Source organism: Phragmites australis, chromosome 6, assembly GCF_958298935.1.
Source record: "Phragmites australis chromosome 6, lpPhrAust1.1, whole genome shotgun sequence".
NCBI lineage: Eukaryota > Viridiplantae > Streptophyta > Magnoliopsida > Poales > Poaceae > Phragmites > Phragmites australis.
In genome coordinates, this window is record NC_084926.1 from 22,678,607 (window position 1) to 22,699,808 (window position 21,202).

Genomic DNA, 21,202 nt, shown 5'->3' on the forward strand with positions numbered 1-21,202 from the left:
GGATTTTAATCACAGCATGACTAATATGACTAATATCCATACCTGCACCACTAGCAGTGTGAATCTGATCATTTCCATGATACTTCTCCTTCATAGTCAACTTGTCAAGTTCTCCTATGATGCGAACAGTCGCTCTAGTATACATGTACCAATTTGTATCAACTCCATAGGAGTGTGTAGCTACAAAAGCACTTTTTATCAGCTGGAAAAAAAATTAGGAACAAACCTATACCAGCAATCCATGACGGTGTGTTCAGGCTTGTCACAGAGTTGGCAGCGGGGTCAATTGTCGCTGTTGTTGGAGTTGCCCCTTCCACCAATATTGTTGCGGCCGCCTCCTGAGTTTCCACGGCCATGGCCATTACCTCGGCCACAACCGCTACGGCTACGTTGGTGAAAACCCCCGTGACCACGACATGCAACATTGGCAGAGGACTGCAATCCTCCATGCAATAGGTGCATGTGGTACTCAAACCTCTAAAGTTTAGAGTACAGTTCAGCCACCGTCACCGGTTCCACACGTGCGACAATTGCCGACACAAGTGGATTGAATTTGATGTAGAGGCCGGTAAGGATGTAGGATACCATCTCTTCATCTCCAAGCAGTTTACCCGCAGTCGCCTTGTCATCCGCTAGCGACTTCATCTTGCCAACGTATTCAACAATGCTCATGTTGCCCTTCTGCGTTGTAGCGAGGGCAGTTCAAGTGTTCACCGCGCGTGCACGAGATTGCGAGGCGAACATCTCCTCTAGGGCACTCCATACTTTTTGTGGCGAAGTCATGGTCGCCACCTGAGATAACACCTCTCGGGAGAGAGACATCAGGAGGAACTCAAGCACTTGCTGCTCGAGTGCTTGCCATCTTGCATACTCAGGATTTGACGTCTTTGTCATCTTGTCATCGATCTTGCTGTCGATTTCATTGTTGGGGTGGCAATGGAGCCATCCAGATAGCCCTCAAGCTATGCTCCTCGTAGCATAGGAGAGACTTGAGCCTTCCACAGAGGGAACTTGGTCTTGGAGAGCTTCTCGGTGATGAACTGGCCGATCAAGGGTGCAACAGCGCTCGAGGAAGAGGAGGTCGCCATTGATAGATGTGTTTAGGAGGAGGTGGCTCTAATTACCATATCACAAACCACCAATGTTTAGGAAGCGTTCCAACCTCACGTAGGAGGCCGCGTACCTTTGTTTATATAGATGGGAAAAGCCCCCACCGTGGCTTATAGATTGATCTTGAGAGATTCTGTTAGAGATTAGTTGCAGCAAACTATATGGTACAATATTATCTCCTATAACAAATTGATTCTAATTCTATCTATAGCAATATCTCCAACAGGGAAGCCTCGCGCGTGCGAGTTAGCACGCCCCATCACATGCATGCTACGTCACTACTACAAAACACCACATATGTGCCGATCCATCAGTGCCGGTTCAACAGTAACCGGTACTGTTAACGTATCAGTGCCGGTTCTTAAACTCCTACGTGTGAATAGCCACTGAGGAGTTGAGAACCAGCACTGATAAACATTATCAGTGTCGGTTCATGGTTGTAACTGAGATGCAATTGAGATCTAATTTAGGAAAAGTTTACAACTTTGTCATTGTTAGATATATAGAGATGATCTACATTTATTTCTTAGTTGGATTTAGTTGCGATATTGCTCTAGATTTGAATTTATATGGTTGTTCTTTGGTGTTGAATTTTGGAATTAGCAAGAACTCCATTATGATATAAATTAAAGAAAGATCGATATTTTGTCATTGTAGATGATTTAAAAAGTAGACTAATAGTCACATATAAATATATGTGGGTGCGTACATTAAAACCTATGGATAATTGCAAATTTGTCACTATTAGAACCGTTATTACCATTAAAAAATTGCAAAAAAAAAACCCACTAGAACTGTCATTCGAGTGGCATCCTTGCAAAGAATAAAAAATTAGGGAGGTATTTGCAAAATGCCCCTAAAATCTAGCTCCAATTTTTTTAGTATATGGTTTGCGTATATTTTCAAAGTCTTGAATTTAAATAATAATCAAGTGGATTTTCTCTATTCATCAATTAACACGTAGTCAATTTAATACAATTGATAGAATACTATATTGCAGGGATGGCACGTCCACCCACGGGTCGCCATCGGACGTGGCAGCCTTTGGAAGGCAGGACCCCGACTCAGCCCAAGTACCGGAAGGAGATGGACCCTCAAATAGGGACCAATCAAGATGCGAGATAATTCAATGAATTTATTCTAGATTTTCAAATGTTTAATGATTATAAATTGAATGTGTTTAATTATAATGATTTGCAGATGGACTGGTTATGGATGTACAAGGATCGAGAGCCAGAGTTCTTTGTTGGCATTGAGGATTTTCTGAGGGCTGCGGTAGTGTACAAGAAGCCAAAAAGGAAGCATGCCGATCACTATATATGTTGTCCGTGTGTCGACTGCAAGAATGAGAAGTAGTTTTCAAACATAGAGCAGATCCGTGCACACTTGATTCGTAGGGGTTTCAAGGCTGGCTATACCCGTTGGACTGAGCACGGTGAACTTGAAGATATTGGGCGTGAAGGGCAACCAACAGTCGAAGAAGACATAAGCAACGATATGACAGCTAACGAAGACTTTGATATGTCGGCATTTGAAGATACTTTTGTCGAGAATGATGGAGGGGACACTTTTTTTGGCAACAATGAAGACGGCTTAGATCAAATGTTGCGCGATGGGGAGGGTGACTTCACCAAAGAAAGACAACATCAAAAGCTCCAACACATGATAGAGGACTCTAAAACACTAGTTTACCCGAACTATAAAGATGAGTACAACAAGTTGCATGTGGTGCTGACACTGATGCAAATGAAGGCTAGCAATGGTTGGGGTGATAATGGCTTCAATGAATTGTTAGAATACTTGAGGGAATTGCTTCCAAGGGGGAATGTGTTACCCGAAAATACGTACCATGCCAAGCAGGTTATCTGTCCGTTGGGATTGGAAGTAGAGAAAATACATGCATGTGGAAAAGACTGCATGTTGTTTCACGGTGAGGATGCAGACTTGGAAGCATGTCGCATTTGCAATGCACCACTGTACAAGCGCAACGTTGATGACATCGACAGCGATGGCGTGGGGGTGAAGAGAAAGAAGAAAAGACCCCCCGTTAAGGTGGTTTGATATTTCCCTATAATCCCCTGTTTAATGCGATTGTTTGCTAACAGGGTGAATGCCGAGTTGATTCAATGGCACACCGAATAGCGCAAAAAAGATGGAATGCTTAGACACCCTACTGATGGCAACAATGAAGGAGATTCGATTCAAAATACAAGGAATTCAGAGATGAAGTGAGGAGTATAAGGTTCGGATTGAGTACGGATGGGATGAATCCTTTAGGCAACACGAGAAGTACTCATAGCACTTGGCCCGTGACTCTCTGTATCTACAACCTTCCACCTTGGATGTGCATGAAGCAGAAGTACCTTATGATGCCTTTCCTGATTAGTGGGCCGAATCAACTAGGCAACGATATCGATGTGTACCTAAAACCATTGGTTGAAGATCTTCTTGTATTGTGGAAAGATGGTATACGGATATGGGATGAGTACAGACGTGAGAATTTCACCCTACGCTCAATGCTATTCATAACGATCTCAGATTGGCCCGCTCTTGGTAACCTATCAGGGCAGACCGTAAAAGGGTACAATGGATGTGTTCAGTGCTTGGAGAAAATGGGGGGGGGGGGGGGTGGCGAACAGTCAGAAAATGATCTTCATGGGTCACCGTAGGTTCCTTCGTCCAAATCACCCATACCGCAAGAATAAATGAGCTTTTGACGAGACAGTGGAGCATCGTCAAGCTCCAAAGATTCGCACTGGAGAATAAGTATTTAAAATGGTAAAGATACTTAGAGTTGTACATGGAAAGGGGCCAGGTAGTACAAAAATCCCGGTTGGGCAACATGCTCCTATGTGAAAAAAGTTATCAATATTTTGGTTGCTGCCTTATTGGAAGTATCTTATGATCCGACATGCAATCGACGTCATGCACGTGGAGAAGAATGTGTTTGATAGCTTGATTGGTACCTTATTAGACATATCTGGCAAAACAAAAGATACACTAAATGCACGACTGGGCCTGGAAGAAATGAACCTCGGGAAGGACCTACATTACATACAATTAGACAACGGTAAAAAGAAACTTCCCACAGCTTGCTACACTATGAGCAAGGAAGAGAAGATCCGCTTGTATGGTTGCCTGTGTGATGTCAAAGTTCCAACTGGTTACTCCTCCAACATCAGGAGCTTAGTAAATATGAAAGATAAGAAGTTAGTTGGCATGAAGTCTCATGATTGTCACGTGATGATGACGCAAATGCTTCCAGTTGCAATTAGAGGTATTTTGCCAGATAAGGTCCGAGACCCAATCATAAAGTTGTGTTCTTTCTTCAACGCAATTTAACAGAAGGTCATTGATCCGAACAAACTAGCAAAGTTGCAGGAAGACGTGGTCCATACTATATATCAGTTTAAGACTATTTTCCCTCCGATATTTTTTGATATAAGGCCACATCTAATTGTTCATATTGTGGGTGAGATAAAGAGCCTTGGCCCTGTGTTTCTGCATCAGATGTATCCTTTTGAAAGGTTCATGAGGGTTCTGAAGAAATATGTTCGTAACCGAGGTCACCCAGAAGGTTGCATTACCCAAGGGTGTAGTACGGAGGAGGTCATCAAGTTTTGCATTGACTACATGAAACTGAACGCGATTGGTATGCCTATATCTCGCTATGAGGGAAGGCTAAAGGGGAAAGGGATGATAGGTCATACTTCAATCCATATCAAAGATCGTGTTTCATTCACTACAGCACACTTTGTAGTTCTGCAACAGTCACTTGTAGTGAGCCCGTATGTTAATATGCACGTGAGCATACTACGCTCCACAAATCCAACAAAGTCAGATGATTGGATCGCAAGAGAGCACAGAGATAATTTTGGTAATTGGTTACGTCAACACATGATGGGTAAGGATACCAACGATGCTCTGTTGGAACTGTTGGCTAATGCACCGTCAACTACGATTGGCACATTCCAAGCATACGAGATCAATGGCTATATATTTTATACGAGAGCACAAGACAACAGGAGCACTAATCAAAATAGCGGTATCCGTATTGATACCTACGACCGCGCTAGCAACATGAAGACCTACTATGGATTCATAGAGGAGATATGGGAGCTTAAATATGGCGAGTTAATGGTCCCTCTATTTAGTGCCAATGGGTCAGACTCCCAAGGGGAGTCAAGGTAGACAAGTATGGTATGACTACCGTGGACCTCAAACTCGTCGGATACAGAGAACAACCATTTGTGCTTGCCAAGTATGTTGCACAAGTCTTGTGTGCAAAGGACCGGACCCAGCTAACAAGGAGGAGCGTCACGTCGTTCTTCAAGGAAAATGAAAGATTGTCGGTGTTAAGGATGTTGTCGACGAAGAAGATTATGACAAATTCGATGGCCTGCCTCCTTATGGAGAGAATGTCGAACTTCCTCTCATTGATGACAGTGAGGAAGCTACCTACATACGCCGCGACCATAACGAAGACTTAACGTTTACTGAAAGCAGCTTTCATGTATTTGGCGACCGTAACAAGGAGTAAATTTTTGAAAGTTTATATCTAAGTGTCGGACCAGGCGACCGGGCTTATGTGACACCACACTTTTCTCTTGTTAGAAATCTGAACTATTAAGTTTGTGTATGTCTGATTTGGTTAAAATCCAAATTTAGTGCACATTTCATGCATGCAAGTATTCATTACTTTTTGTATGTACTTTGACACTACAAGTCTCATGCACCAATTTCACACAAAATTAGTTAGAATTGGTTAAAATATACAAAATCAACTTTGACATTAATATTACAAATGTGAATTGGTTAGAATTCAAATTGGATTAAAAGGAGAAAATCAAATGAAGAGGTAAAAATCACAAAATTAACCGAGAAACAGTGGTTAACATTAACTTTCATGTAAAGAATATGAAAAAATAAGTTTAACATAATTGGTTTCACATGTATTTTTATATGGATATTTCATAATTTTATTACGGAAATAACAAATTAACTCAATGCACATTTCAAGTATGCAAGTTTTTTATCATGTAGGTGACAGTAATACAAACTCAACAAATTTGGTTTCATATTTTTCTCAACTCTAATCATTTTTCTATGAATTTTTCAAGTTTTCAGCCGAATTTAACAATAGAAGAATATTTTAAGGAAAAAAATATTTATCAGTGCCGTTTCTAAGTAGTAACCGGCACTGATACTCAATATATCAGTGCCGGTTAGAAACTAGAACCGGCACTGATGCTTTTGTACATATATATACCAACACTTAGCCTCATTCGCTTCATTCACAATTTCAGCCTGCTACTCCCCCTAACACTCCTCATCTCTGCCGCCGCCACTCCTCCCTGACAGCCGCCTCCTCCCCGACCGACGCCGCCTCCTCCCCGGCCGCCCCACCGACCCCTGACGCACCGCCCCTCCTCCCGACGCGCCGCCGCTCCTCTCCCGATGCGCCGACTCCTCCCCGTTCAGACTTGGCACCGATTTCCCATGGCGATAAGGAACCCTAGCTCCGCCCCTACATTATCTACGCTACCGATTTTGGACACACTGAAAATTTTGGTCCAGCGCATAAGGGATGAATAGCAGCCCGATCCCTGCATGCAAAGAGCAGCAAGTGATATCAGTGGACGTAATGATGTTTGATACATGAAGGATTATGTATAATGAATGCAATATATACTATCTTGATACGATGCTAGCAGCTAATATTTTGTCATTTCTAATGTGCAAGTTTGCATGAGTTCTTAGAGATTTAGAGATTTAAGAGCAGCGATTTTGTGTGGAATTTCCTTGATACAGTTGTTGAATGGCTCAGGAAACAGTAGCATTGATGGACAAATAAGTAAACCACATGCCTGTGTCTGCATTTGGTGATGAAACTGTACATGCCATGCATGCAATGCCAGAACAAATTCAGTATATAGTGTAGTCAGAGGGATAGGTCACAAGTCAGTCTGCCAATCATGACTAGAAAATTGCACAAGAATTCTTGCAAGTACACTGTTCGACTAATTTCTTCTAGGACTTGTTTGCTAAAAAGTCAATAATAATTAAGCATGTGAGTATGTGACAATCATCAAAGTCGGCTTCTTGGATTCAAATATATTTTTTCAAACTGTTGCAACTCAAATCGTTTGTTTCTATGATGCCATGATATTACTTCATCAGGATCCAACCATTTAATTACCCGGCGAGATAAAACTGTTTGCTCGCATAAGCAGTTTGTCTGTTATATGGAGCACTCACCAACGATATGATAAATAAGATGAAGAGATGTGCAAGTGTTGTGTTAAAAACTTATGATTTAGTGCACAAACATCAAACATAAAGCAGGTCATTTGGCTTAAGTGCAGAGATAATCCGAATAAGGACATAAAATTTCGGCATTACTTTTATTCTTGGGTCAGACAGTAGCCACTTTTTGTAACCTCCATTTATTTGTTTTTCTTCTACAATCCAAAGAGCCAGATCTCGGATGCAGTCATGCATCCTCAAAAACCTTTTCTATTGAGGATATTCTTCTAACAGGCAAGCTCTTTTAATTAAGCATTCAACAACAGAGTGGCCTCTCAAGTAGTTGTTTCCGATATCATCATCTTCTTCATCCAGTAATCCATGGCCCATCCAAAATTCAATTATATCTGGCACTGGATATAAATTGTAACTAGTCAAGGCAAAAAAAAAAAAAAGAAAGCATTGTTGTGTCCTCTCATCCTGTAGGTGGTCATAACTAATATACAATATAGAATATAAGTCACTCTCGGCATCAGGAACTTTGTGGAACTTCGACTGTTCAATCAACATCACAACGTATTTCCATTCACTTTCACTTTCTTTTGAAGCCATAGCTTGACCAAACTATCTTAAGAACAAGCGGAAGGCCTCCACACTTCTCCACAATGATCTTGGCATAACATCTGATTTGTGCATTTTTGTTTAGCCTATCGCCTGCATTCGCTTCGAAGAGGGTCCAGGCTTCATTAAACTTCAGTCTTTCTAACAAAATCTCCTGATCTTGCACTTTCATACTATGACAGACTTGTTGCAAACGCGTTGTGATTATTATCATCTTCCTATTTTGAGGGCCAATTTTCCTGCAACCATGTGGTATGCCAACCTTCTCCAGGTCCAGTGTCTGCCAAAGATCATATATCAAGAGTAGAAACTTCCTTTCCTTCAAGAAGCTGTAAAGGGATGCAGATCTAGACAGAGTGTTTTCATCCAGTGCTAGCGTGAGGCCAAGCTGGGATGCAATACTCTGCTGAATTGTCTCCAGATTTTGCTGCTGGCCGACTTCTACATAGATGACATGATCAAATTCATGTGTTTCTGCAGCGCAGCTGAAGATGTTGTTTACCTGTTTTAGGAGAGTAGTTTTGCCGGACCCACCCATGCCACATATACCAATTATTCTCACGGTGCCTTGTCTAATGTAATCTAGGATCCTGTCCTTATACTCATTCGAATCAACCACTGGAGTATAGATCTAGCAGGTAAACAACGAGCTTCTACAATGATTCCCCGCTTGACTATTTATATTGTAGTTTTCACAAAATTCAAACTTATTTGTTGATTTTATGATGTTAAGAACTTTTAATATATTTATCTTGTACTTATACTTCTATATTATATTCAAAAGTTTAGAGTGTTCAACGGGCACACCCGGTGAAATTCTGGCTCCCGCACTTCTCAACGTTATTGGGATAAGATGGTATTTCATCCAAAAGTTTGGAGCACGGGCATTCTACGACTATATATATCTCTTCTCTCAATTGGATCTGAAGATGATGCAAGAGTTGCTCTCAAATTTCCGCAGATTTTCAGTTCCTGGCAGCCCTCACTACTACAAAACACCACATATGTGCCAGTTCATCAGTGCCGGTTCAACAGCAACCGGTACTGTTGACGTATCATTATACTTTGTTATCTTTTCTGCAGCACATGCCTCCCACATGTTTGGCTATATTGCGTTTATGTTATTGCTTTGTTATCTCTGGATGTATATGGACCTTTCACATTAATCTAGTGGAAATATATATAAAGTTGAAGTCATTCTACTGGAGTTAATATTGATAATTAAATATTAGTTTTCAAGATATACTATATTTGATGAAGCGTGAATGTTGTACTGATTTCTACTACAAATGTATGCATTTGACTTTGACCGAACATGATTGTCGCTCATGATTATGCACTACAACACTAAACGTGAATGTTGTATTGATTCCTCACTACAGACGATCTCTGTGAAAAGTTGAATGTAGAAGTAGATCTAAACAGGGGCGATATGTTTCCTACTCCACTTAGCTTGCGCTAGAGCCTAGAGGCAGATACTCCTATAGATTAACTAGCTAGTTGTGCAACATACAACCGCGCACCATGAGGCCCATAAGCAAGACAACGACTTACTAACCATCTGCACGTTTTACTTGGTCTTTTCCTAAATGTGAATCAATGCATATATTGTGACATAATTTGATTACATATCTCATTAATTTTAACTCTAAATCAAGTGCTTCTTGTGTCAAAAAAATTTATGTAGGAATGGCACGTAAAAAATCCAACCGTCGTGCATGGCCCCGTCCCGTCCCCCCTCCGATACAAGGCCCCTCCTCAGATCTAGCTCCAGCTATGATACAGGATGAGCCTGCAAACATGGAGCTGGACCAGACGGGAGGTGGTAACCTGAGTGCGTACATAAACATGGATCAATTTGAGTTGGAGACAGCCGTTGATGTTACGCAGGGCAGGGCCGAAGATGATGCTCCGGAGGGTCAGATCGATCCAGATGCTGATGCTCCGGAGGGTGATGAGATGAAAAGAGAAGAAAGGAGTGGACGAGGTCCCAGCAGGATGCCCGAGGGACGTTTCATCATCACGGAGGTCAATTCAGTTGGGGAGCCCACGAGACCTAAAGTTGTTCTGGGGTTGTTCAAAACAGCAATCGGATGTCTAGTGAGAGACCATGTTGCAATCACATATAGAAGTTGGAGAGGCAGACGAGATAACATATGGTTGGTTCCCGATAACATTAAGGATCTTATGTGGGGCAAGTTGGTGGTAAAGTTTGAATACCCCGAAGGATGCAACATGGTCAAAGCAAAGAGTCATGCCCTATCAACAATGGCTATCGCGTTCAAGAATTTCAAGGGTAAGCTATGAAGAAATTATTACTTGGTGGGTCAGATACTGAAATGGGATGATTATCCAATGGTGGAACCATTTTGGAATGATTTCGTAGAGTATAGGCGGTCAGAGGAAGCTCAACGACTAAGTGAGGTAAACAAGGTCAACTCCCACAAGAACGTGTAGACCCACAGAACTGGCTTGCATGGGTACGTGAGGAAATACGACGAGTGGGCAGAGATGGAAGAACAAGTAACCCACAGTGGTGCCACACCTCAGACGGCCGACTGGATTGAACGAGCGAAGCACTATTTGTACGCGAGAGGGGTGACTTTGTCGGCAGATGGCAGCCTAAACTTCAAAAGCGACAGAGAACAGGAAGTGACACAAAGAATTACAGATGCCCACGCCTAGTCATCCTAAGGCTCTTTCAGGCCAGAAAGGGAGAAAGACCAACTAACCTTGGCTCTAGGAACCAAAGAGCACCTAGGACGCACCAGAGGCAAGGGTGTAGTGCCTTGGATAGAGGGATTCCCAGAAGTCGCTGAAAGTTACAGGAGTCGAAAAAGAAGGAGAGAAGAACTGGAAGAACTTCTGGCTGTAGTACGACAAGAACTTGTACATGAGCGTTAGATGACAAACGCCAAAATCAAAGAAGCACTTCAGCAAGTAAACAGGCAGCAGCAAGGCGAAGAAAATATTTTGAGCCCTGGTGGTCATCGGAGCAGCTACGTGTCCGCGGGGTTTACAGAAGAAGAATTGCCCATTACCTCGTGGACAACATCACAGAAAGCAAAGTGTGCAAGCTTGTCGTGCCCACCTTGAACATTACCACCATGGTGGCTATGGGGCAGGTCGACCAATGCATGGAAGGAGCTCTCTTCAACGATCTTTCGATACCGCGGGGATACGCCAAGGTCCACGTGGACTTTGTGCGAAGGGCGTATCGTAAGATTGACACGGATTACCCAGGAGAGACGGGTTCCAAGAGGCTCGGATCAAATGTGGGTGGCTTCATTCTGTGGCCCAAGCGCTACATAGTGTTTGAAGATGAGACCGATGAGTCGTCTGATGCAGAGTCGGACCCACCACACAGAATTTCTCCGACTCCTCCACGGTCGCCACCACCGCCACCGTCACAAAGAAGAGAGCCAACTCCTCCACGGTCGCCGCCACTACCACCCAGAATAGAGGCAACTCCTCCCACTCCGAAGTTGCCACCCAGGGAGCCAACTCCTCCCCCTCAGAAGTCAGCACCAGTGCCACCAAGAGAGGCAACTCCTCCCCCTCCGAAGTTGACAACAGCTACACAGTCTAAGAATTTGAGTTCATCTCAGAAGTCGACTTCATCCCAGAAGCAAATGGCACCTAAGAAGGTGGTAGCACCTGAGAAGTTACCTTATGAACAAACACCAGAGGAAACTAGAGCGATAGTGGATGCCAGTGTCAAGAAATTCTTTCAAAAGCCAAAGCCTGACTAATTTATGTCGAAACACAGATGTTTTTCTTGAAGATGGCCAAACCTGTTGAGCATAAGAGTAAATCAGACTACGCGTGCATCAAAAACAAGAAATACTTGAAAGAGTCTTCTATCGAACAGATACGACAAGAACAGAATTTAGAAAGATTTCTTGAAGATGCTAAAATGACAAAAGAGCAATTTCTAGACGAGTCCCTGGCACTAAAAGCAGCCGAGAGATGGCAATTTAAGTTGGGCAAACTCTTGGTCGCGCCAAAGGTGTGGGACAAATTGACCTTTCAACTTCAGAAATTCCATGCGTGGTACATGAAGGAGTCACGGGATGGTAGAGAAATGTTTGAGGTCAGATACAAGGATCGAGATTTCCTCCATGAGGATGGCTCTATTTATATATTATTTGAGAAAATATATCGACTGTACCAGCAAGATACCCTCAACGTATCTATCTTGAGTTATTGGACTCTGTAAGTGTCGTATACATATAATTCATAGTATACATTCATGTATCATTGGATTGAATATCTTAACTTATTCCTTATTTAGAATGGAGGTACAAAGATGTAGGACGGAGGGTATCGACCATGTGGGATTCATCGACCCACATCATGTAAACCCGACAATGATGCAATCCGATCCAAAAGGAACCGAGGACTTTACATTGAAGTGTATTCTGGAGCTACAATTGAAGAAAGTCATACTTTTGCCCTACCACTTTGGGTATGTATTTCCCTCCATGAATGTTCTACTCTTTTTGAGCAATACATAGTTAGAAATTAGGACCAACTAACCTATGGTGACCTATGTGCAGTTATCACTGGATCCTCCTTGTCATCCAGCCAGACATCATTAAGATTGTTGTTTTCGACTCACAGAATAATTCAAAAGAAACCTACCAACCCATCATTGACTTGCTACAAAGGTAAAACCCGATCATTTCTTTATTGCTCTTGTAATATTTGATTAGATTGAATCTAAATCTACTTACGGTAATAATCACACACATGCAGAGTGTACCTACGATACATCAAGAAGAGTGTCAGACACCGGCCATTCACGAAAGAATGGATTATTCGACATGACTTTCCTTGTAGGAAGGAGGGTCCAGGCAATAATTTATGTGGTTTTTATGTAATAGAATTCATGCACGGATTCAACGGAGACACGTCATACCACGTGGTCGATGCTGAGGTATGCGAGATACATCTTGATGACTAATTTTCAGGTCCGACACGTATTCATAAAGATTGATTTCTTCAATTGTTGAAATTACAGTTCCTCGCGCTATCCAGAGTTCGACTCATGGCCATTGAAATCATCGCACTTTAAGAACAATTTGTCGGGTTCATCAATGACCAAGTCATCAGTCCAACCGGCGAGTTCCATGAATTTGGCTCCTCTCTCTCGTTACCTTCATCCAACAAGAAAAAGCAGAGCTCAAAACCTTCGATTAGAAAGAAATCTTAAACTCTTTTTCATTTTTTAATGAAACCTCATATGTATGCGGTGTATACATACTGTGACGAGACTTGATGTTTTAGAAATGAAATTTATATGTGCTTATGTATATATGCTGCGATAAAACTCGACGTCTCGTAAATTAAATTTATATGTGTGTGTCCATAAATATACTGTATACTATTACCGACAACTACTAAAATTTGAAAATACCACAGAATTGGCGGCAACCACCACATTTTGAAAATGGCGGAAAATACCTATTAATGCGGTTGGTAAAATAAACCGGCACTGATAGTTTTTCAGTTTCGGTTCCATATCCGGTACTGATAGTCACGGATTATCAGTGCCAATTAATTAATATCGGGTCCAAAACCGACACTGATGAGATTTTAGAACCGATAATGTTCACCTGTGTTGTAGCAGTGCGTACTGATCCAACTGTGAAGGCATAGGGTGGACCTACCTGTGACTTGCGATGAGCTAGCTACGACCGGTTGCTTACTAATCAACGTGATTGATCAGGGCTAGCTAGTCATTCCAAGGGGACTAGGACTAGCTAGCTCCCAGCAGCATGCGTACATTATATTGTGCATTATTCCAAATCATTACACAACGACCCTAGCTAGCTAACTACGTCCTTGGAGAGACGACTCATTTGATAGAATGATGCGTTAGCACAGCACCCACCGACGTATTTTATAAAATTTATCACCTTGTAAACAAATTGCAGGCCCGACCTGCTACTAGAAGCAAACAAAGACGAATCGTTCTGGCGGTTCCTTGTAATCACCGAGGGCTAGCTCTATATATACGATATGGTTGCTACGTACTTGTGGCACTTGTGAAAGTGACATAGGACCAACCAGTCCAGAAACTGAATTAATATTTGGGATCGGATGGAGTAAGATTCTAGTACAGTGGTTACAAGTAAACTCTAGTTTTGTTACAGCTTATACTATATATACTATCGCTCTATATGTACGCATCTTCTTTTTTTCTTCTTTAATTATTTCCTATTGGTTGTCGCATGCCATTCAGATTAAATAATAGCAGTGTGGATGATGTTCAGATTTGCACAGATAGTCATCATTATATTATTAACGTAACCGTCACATTTTGGCGCAATATATGGTGTTTGAGCCTTGCATATATATACCTGCACCACTATAGAAAGATCATCTGCGCTCCCTCATCACTGCTGGTTAAAAATAACCAACACTAAGAATATATCACTACCAGTTCGAGAGCTTCATGCATACGTAAAAAGCTAAACCAGCAAGAACCATCAATGATAGTGATTAACACTGTCGATTAGTAATACGAAACGGTAATGATATTAGCTCATCAAAAGATGTGTCTTTAAAAACCGACAGTAATAATAGGTATCACTGCCAGTTGTATTTAAAAACCGGCACTGATATACAAAAATATGTACGACTTCACATGCTTGCTTGCTCAGCTTCTCCCAATGCTTTTAAATGGTGCTTCTCTCACACTCAATCAACTCACGCTCACTCTCTCGCTCGCTCTCCCCTTCCACCATCACTGCTCTGACCCTCTCACACCTTCCTTTGCCTCCACAGCCACCTCCATCACTATCTTCTCCGGCCACGGCTCCCACACCCGCGCCGTCATCCGGGGAAGAGGAGGATGCCCCACCGGTGCGGTCATCGGATGAGGAGCCGATGACCTCGGACGCTGGTGATTCACCAAGGTCCCTCTCAGAGGACGAGGTATGGGATTTCTTCATCGATAAGTTGAAGGCAAAGACACCCCGACTAAGCTCATCAAAGGAGGAGGAGGCCGGCGATGGCGACGACATTGTCAGTGCCGACGAGGACGCCGATGGCAATGACGATAATGAAAATGACTTCTTCTCCTGGATTGAGTATCATCAGGGTCGGTAGATTAGTCGCGCGCATTTAGGGGTTTTGCACGTGTGGGTTTAGGGTTTTGCACGCGGTCGTGAATGATGTACATTACCTTTTGATGTATAATAGTAGTGTGATATAAACTCAAGTATTATGGTTATTAGTAATATAAATCTCGGTTAAATTAATACATGAATGCTTAAAAAATTGTCCAGGACTAAGTAACACTGCCGGTTCATAGCTGGAACCGCTGGCAGTGATAAGACCATCCCCAAGGGAGTCCCTTCACGGACAAGAATCCCTTCATGAAGGGATTTCTGTTCCTTTCAATGCTCCAACGATTTTCCTTCACGGTTTCCGTCACGAATGAATTCCCAAGGCTATTCCCTCCAAGACGGGATTCTCTCTTCTTTCCCTTTACGAATCCCTTCGAAGGGAAGCTGATGGAGATGAAAGAAAATAAAGGGAACGAGAACGGGAAGGGGAATTAAGAAGGGAACGAATTGAAAGAAATATGGTTCGAGATGGTCTAAGTATATAAATCATTAGAATAAGCTCAAGAACCGACCGTTAAGCCATTATCACTATTGGTTCTGCAACCACCAGTGATAATAATAAATTTTCACTATCAGTTCAAAAACCAATAGTAATGTAGTTTTTGAATTGTCAGTGATGATTTTTTCTGTAGCAGTGCTGCCTCGACCGTTGCCAACTAGTTGTAGCTAGCTTGGGAAGTCAAGACCATGCATGCATTTGAGATCACTTGTTTCTTAAGCAAAATGGTTGGCCTTTCTTTTGGCAGAAAAGGGGACACTGATTCTAGAGTTTAATCATTAATCCTGCCACTGCATGTTTATTATTTACCCCATATGTTCGTACGCGCAGGTGATCAGGTGATGCCAAAGGCTGTGTGTGATTTGCCATCTTGCATGCAACTCCTACCTCACCTGCAGAGGGCCTGCAACCGCAAGCCAGCCCAAGGGGGGCCCCGTATGTTTGTGCAGCAGCAGCACACCATGCACGATGCGTCGATTGATGTGTCGTCACTCTCTCTGCTTGGCATGCACTACTTACACTCGCATTATTGCGCTTATCATTGCAGCAGCAGCATGGAGCTTGTTCATGTTTTCGGTGTACCATGCACGGGCCACCCAATGAGCCGTCCGGCATGTTTCCGGCGCCTAATTTTGGGCCCGCCGATGTTTCTTGCTGCACCGGTGATATATACAGCGTCGGTACACTAGCATGCAAAAGTGGTCCTGGCAGCTAGGTTGCTCGCTACCTAGAGTTCAGTGGCTGGGAATCAGCCACTAGGCGCGATTGAAGTTTTGTGTAGTTTACATGCGCCCTTTTTTCATTTACTGAAACACACCTCGCAAAATATCTGGTCGGGAATGCATGGATACCAATACCACTCTAACACCTAGGGTGTCAAGGTGAGTGATTAACCTCGACTTCTCGATCAAGAAAACATTGGCCTAAAATGGAGTCGTAGAAATGTAGAAACAAAAATGGAGTCCTACGGTTCTTGTGCTGCGACTGTAGAAGAGTGCCCCTAGTTTGAGGGTCTGGTTGTCACGGAAGATTCTCACAGGAGTTCCTAAAAAACGAAAATACTATCCAACATAAATGGGAGGTGGAAATCCGTCGAATTTTATATTATCGGATCCATGTGAAGATTTGTGTAGTCTTCTTCTCCAGCAAGCGCCACTTGCTGTGGTTGAGTAGGATAGACGGTTGGACGGGGTTGGCGACGGAGGCGACATCCCGTTGGAGTGGGTAGCGAGGGAGTGGCGGCTGGCGTGGGTTTGGCAGCGAGACAGAGGAGGAGGGCTATATGGGGGCATCCCACTAAAGACAAAGAAGAAGGTGGAGAGGAGAGCGCCGGTGGCATGGGAGGATTGGTGGGCCTCTCTATTGCTAGTGAGGGGGATGCAGGAGGGGGCGCGGGGGTGTGGAAAAGGAATTTGGAGGCAGTACTTCGGATTTTGAAGATGAACGAGAGTATGATAGGAGGCTATAACTAAGGGTGGCAACGGGTTAGGTGGAGCAAGAACGCACTTGACCCGAAAACCGAGACCTCGAACCTAACCTAGCCCCGAAATTGTTACTGGATGCAAAACAACCTTTGGCCCCAGCGAGGACCCGAGACCCATCGAGGGACTCAAAACCCACGTCCCTCTGCAGCCAGCTAGCCACACACCCTTCTCCCTTCCCATCCGGAGCTAGCACATCTCGTTGTCACCACCTTTTCCTTTCCTAGTGGAGCTAAGATCCACCCGAGCTGAGATCCCCAGTCTTCCCCAACGGCGTGACAACCTCACGCAGCGGCAGTCGATGACCCACCTTCCCTGACGGCATGGTGACCTAGACATGACTGTTGCCTCATTGCCCTACCACCGATGGCAACGCGGCGGTATCGGACGTGCACCCTGACGTGCTCACCGTGCGCTGCACCAGCACCTGGTTGCTCCCGTAGATGCTTGATTTGATCACGCTTAGCATGAATGACGACGTGTCCACCTCCATCTCCGCCTTCCCCATGAAGCCTGCCTGGACCAGCTCCGGCGGTCGTGGACTTTGGAAGCGGGGCCTCCAACGGTGGTGGCTCCGCCTACCTCTCCTCCTCCGATAAGGAGTACACATCGCACTGAGCGGCTTGGCGGCGCAACGGCGCGGTGCTAGGAGAGGTGGTGCGGCGGCGCAAAGGAGCATGGGTGCGACAGCCGGGGCAGGGAAACCCTAACCCTTGCCATCGCCCCGCCCTTTTTATTGCCACAGCACATGCTCCCGCCTGGGTCGGCTAAAAGGCCTCGAAGGCCCAGGCTCAGGTTGCTCATCATGTACCTCCTCACGCCGGCCGAATGGGCCGAAAGGCCACTTGGGCTTCGGACCAGGTTGCTTGGCCCCCTCGCGTCAACGCCATCAACTGAAGCCTAAGGTTTTGCAAAAAAAAAACCACTTGAGTTTCTAACAAATTAAAAAATGGTACAACTACTAGTACTATTTAATTAAGTACTTATCATGTTTAGGCCCCTGGATTTTACTGTAATTACATCATGTATTGTTTATTGTTGTAATTTAACATTACAGATCATGTTTTTCTGGAATATTATGTAACGTTCAATGTGTTTGCTTCATGCAATCTCTATAACGTACTATTTATTTACGACGTATTAATTTTATAATTGAGAATTATTTTCTTGCAAAATTCAATATTAATTCACTTTAATTATACTCAAAGAGCTTTTATGCCCAATAGTACTTAATTCGAGAAGAATTAAATTGTAAAATTCAATATTAATTCACTAAATTAAGCCCAAAGAGCTTTTACGCCCAATAATACTTAATTCAAGAAGAATTAAATTGCAAAATCCAATTAAGTGATTACCTCAATTAAATATTTTTGAAACATAAGGTAATGGAATTATAGCATCTACTTCATATTTACGAATTATCCATCATTACTGTGAGGTGTATATTTTGTCATCTTGACTAAATGATTACCTTCAATGCGTTCTTCCAAATATTCTAATTAGCATAACACAAGGTACTAGGAACATAGACATCTATTAAAATATATCATATTATGCCTCCTATTACTACGAGATCTACACCACATTTAGTGATTATTTTCAACATGTTAGCTACATAATTTGAAGTCTACACTATGTAATTCTCCACTTGACTTTACAAATTTTGCATCATTATTACAACATTACCATGATAATTTTTTATTTACATAGTAAATTAATCAAATCTATGGTTTAAATCCATGTAGGTCAAGATGACCAACAAAGAGTTCGATGCACTCGCACTCGATGGTTACAACTACCCAACATGGACAATGAACATCAAGATCAGTCTTACATCCCGCAGAATGGTAGCGGCACTCTAACCTCCCTAAGAGGGAGATCCACCACTCGCAGATTAAGTTAAATATAGTGTATTATACATAATAAGGCACCATATCCATTCAGATCTTAAATCTAAGTATCTGATGGAACAGAATTTGAGCACTCTATGGCTAGCTTTCAAAACAAGATATGAACAGCAGAAGGTAGTCATTCTACCTAATGCAAGTCATGAATGGACACATCTTTTACTCTAGGATTTCAAATCTGTCGAAGACTACAATCATGTTGTTCATAAAATATGTTTCAAGTTATGTTTTTGCGAAAAAGAATCTACAGATACGAAAAAGATAGAGAAATTTTATCTACTATGCTTCCCGCTGATAAAATATTACAACAACAATATCGTGCAAGAGAATATCAAGTTTATTCTCACTTAATACATGTATTACTTCAGACAAAAAACATGATAAACTCCTTCTAAAAAATCATCATTAGCGTCCTATTGGTGCTGCTCGTTTACCTAAAGTACATTCTAATGTCCAGAATAATAACAAGTTCAATAACTGTTTTAGATACCAATCAACAAACTTTAAAGGTAAACGTATACACAACAGGAAGCAGAAGCCACGTGCACCAGAAAAGCGGAAAGGCATTTCTAGACCTAAATTTGATAAATCTAATGTTTATTGTAAGTGTGGCTGCTACAAACACACCACTAAAAAATGCCACACCCTGAGACATTTAATTAATATGTATTTACAATATGTGGGACGTAACAGACCTGCTCAAGGACAAAGATATGAAGTGCACTTCAATCTTCAAACTGACAACATAAAGGAGGCTAGTTGTTCACAACAAGTTCCACGAGAAACAAGTAACAGCCAGATTCTTCAGGAGCCAAAAGATCCTATGAGCACGGAAAACATGATCGTCGAATTTGTTTCACATGACATGTTTGGAGACCTTATCTAGTCTCCTAATTCCTTATATACTTTGTTATCTACGTCTATTAGTTGTTGTAATAATAAGTTATCATCATTATGTATTGTATTTCACAATATTGTATCAGCACTTATGATACTAAATAAAGTTTGTATGTATTCTATATATCTGATAAAGAATTTTATATTAAATTCTTTATTTCTATATATATAGATATCTGTGGGAGTCAATTCGATAGAGGAGGCAATGTGTCTTGTGGACAGATACACCACAAATTCTATATCTTAGGGAAACAAAATATTTCTAAACTCTTACTAAGAGACAAGGAAATATTTTGACAATCGTTGGACGCGATGTAGTGATTGTTGACTCCTGTCATGCTATAATTATTCTTCCTATGGGTACTAAAGTCATAATGAATGATGTTCTCTTGTATCTCGATTCAACTTGTACCTTACTAAGTTATAGAGATATCCGTCAGAATAGTTTCCATATTGAAACCTATGATGACAACAAAAAGGAATGTCTCCTCTTAACAAAAAAACAACGGATATAGCAAACAAGTAATTGAAAAAATTCCCTCTTTATCGTCAGAATTATAGTACACATACATAAAACCGGTAGCAAATATTGCGTACAAGGTAATTTTTCAGAATGTAAATGCATTCCAAACTTGTTATGATCGCTTTGGTCATCCCGGTATAGGGATAATGCAAAAAATTATCACCAATTTCATTGATCATGATTTATGTGATGCTAAATTCCCACAATATTCGGATTTTATATGCATGTGCCACAGGAAAGCTAATTTTAAGGTCTTCTTACCTTAAAATTCAAATGGAACCACTCAAATTCCTTGAACGCATTCAAGGCAATATATGTGGTCTATCCAACCATTAACTAGACCATTTAAGTATTTTATGGTTCTAATAGATGCATCTATATGATGGTCTCATGTGTCTCTTGTCCACACGAAACCATGCATTTGCTACAATAATGGCTCGAATTATTAATTTACGATATTATTATCCTGCATATTGAATTCAATCAATTTGAATGGACAATGCTGCAGAATTCTCCTCACGTACCTTCAATGACTATTATATGGCCCTAGGAATTGAAGTTCAGCATTCTGTCTCGTATGTCTATACTCAAAATGGTTTGGCAGAAACCATTATCAAGATAATTAAGTTCATTGCATGAACTTTATTACAGAATTGCAATTTACCAACCTCGTGTTGGGATCATGTAGTGGGGTCATGCAGTTTTACATGCTACTAACTTAATTTAATTGCAACCTACTGCATATCATAGTACTTTTCCTCTACAATTAGTACGTGAAAATC

The 21,202-nt window shown here is 42.0% G+C and overlaps 1 non-coding gene across 1 annotated transcript; it reads right to left on the bottom strand.

The window, feature by feature from the left end:
• Positions 1 to 467: 467 nt before the first annotated feature.
• Positions 468 to 606, bottom strand: LOC133923339 (small nucleolar RNA Z247). The gene has a single exon (XR_009910595.1). It is a non-coding gene; the product is annotated as a small nucleolar RNA Z247 (small nucleolar RNA).
• Positions 607 to 21,202: the final 20,596 nt, after the last annotated feature.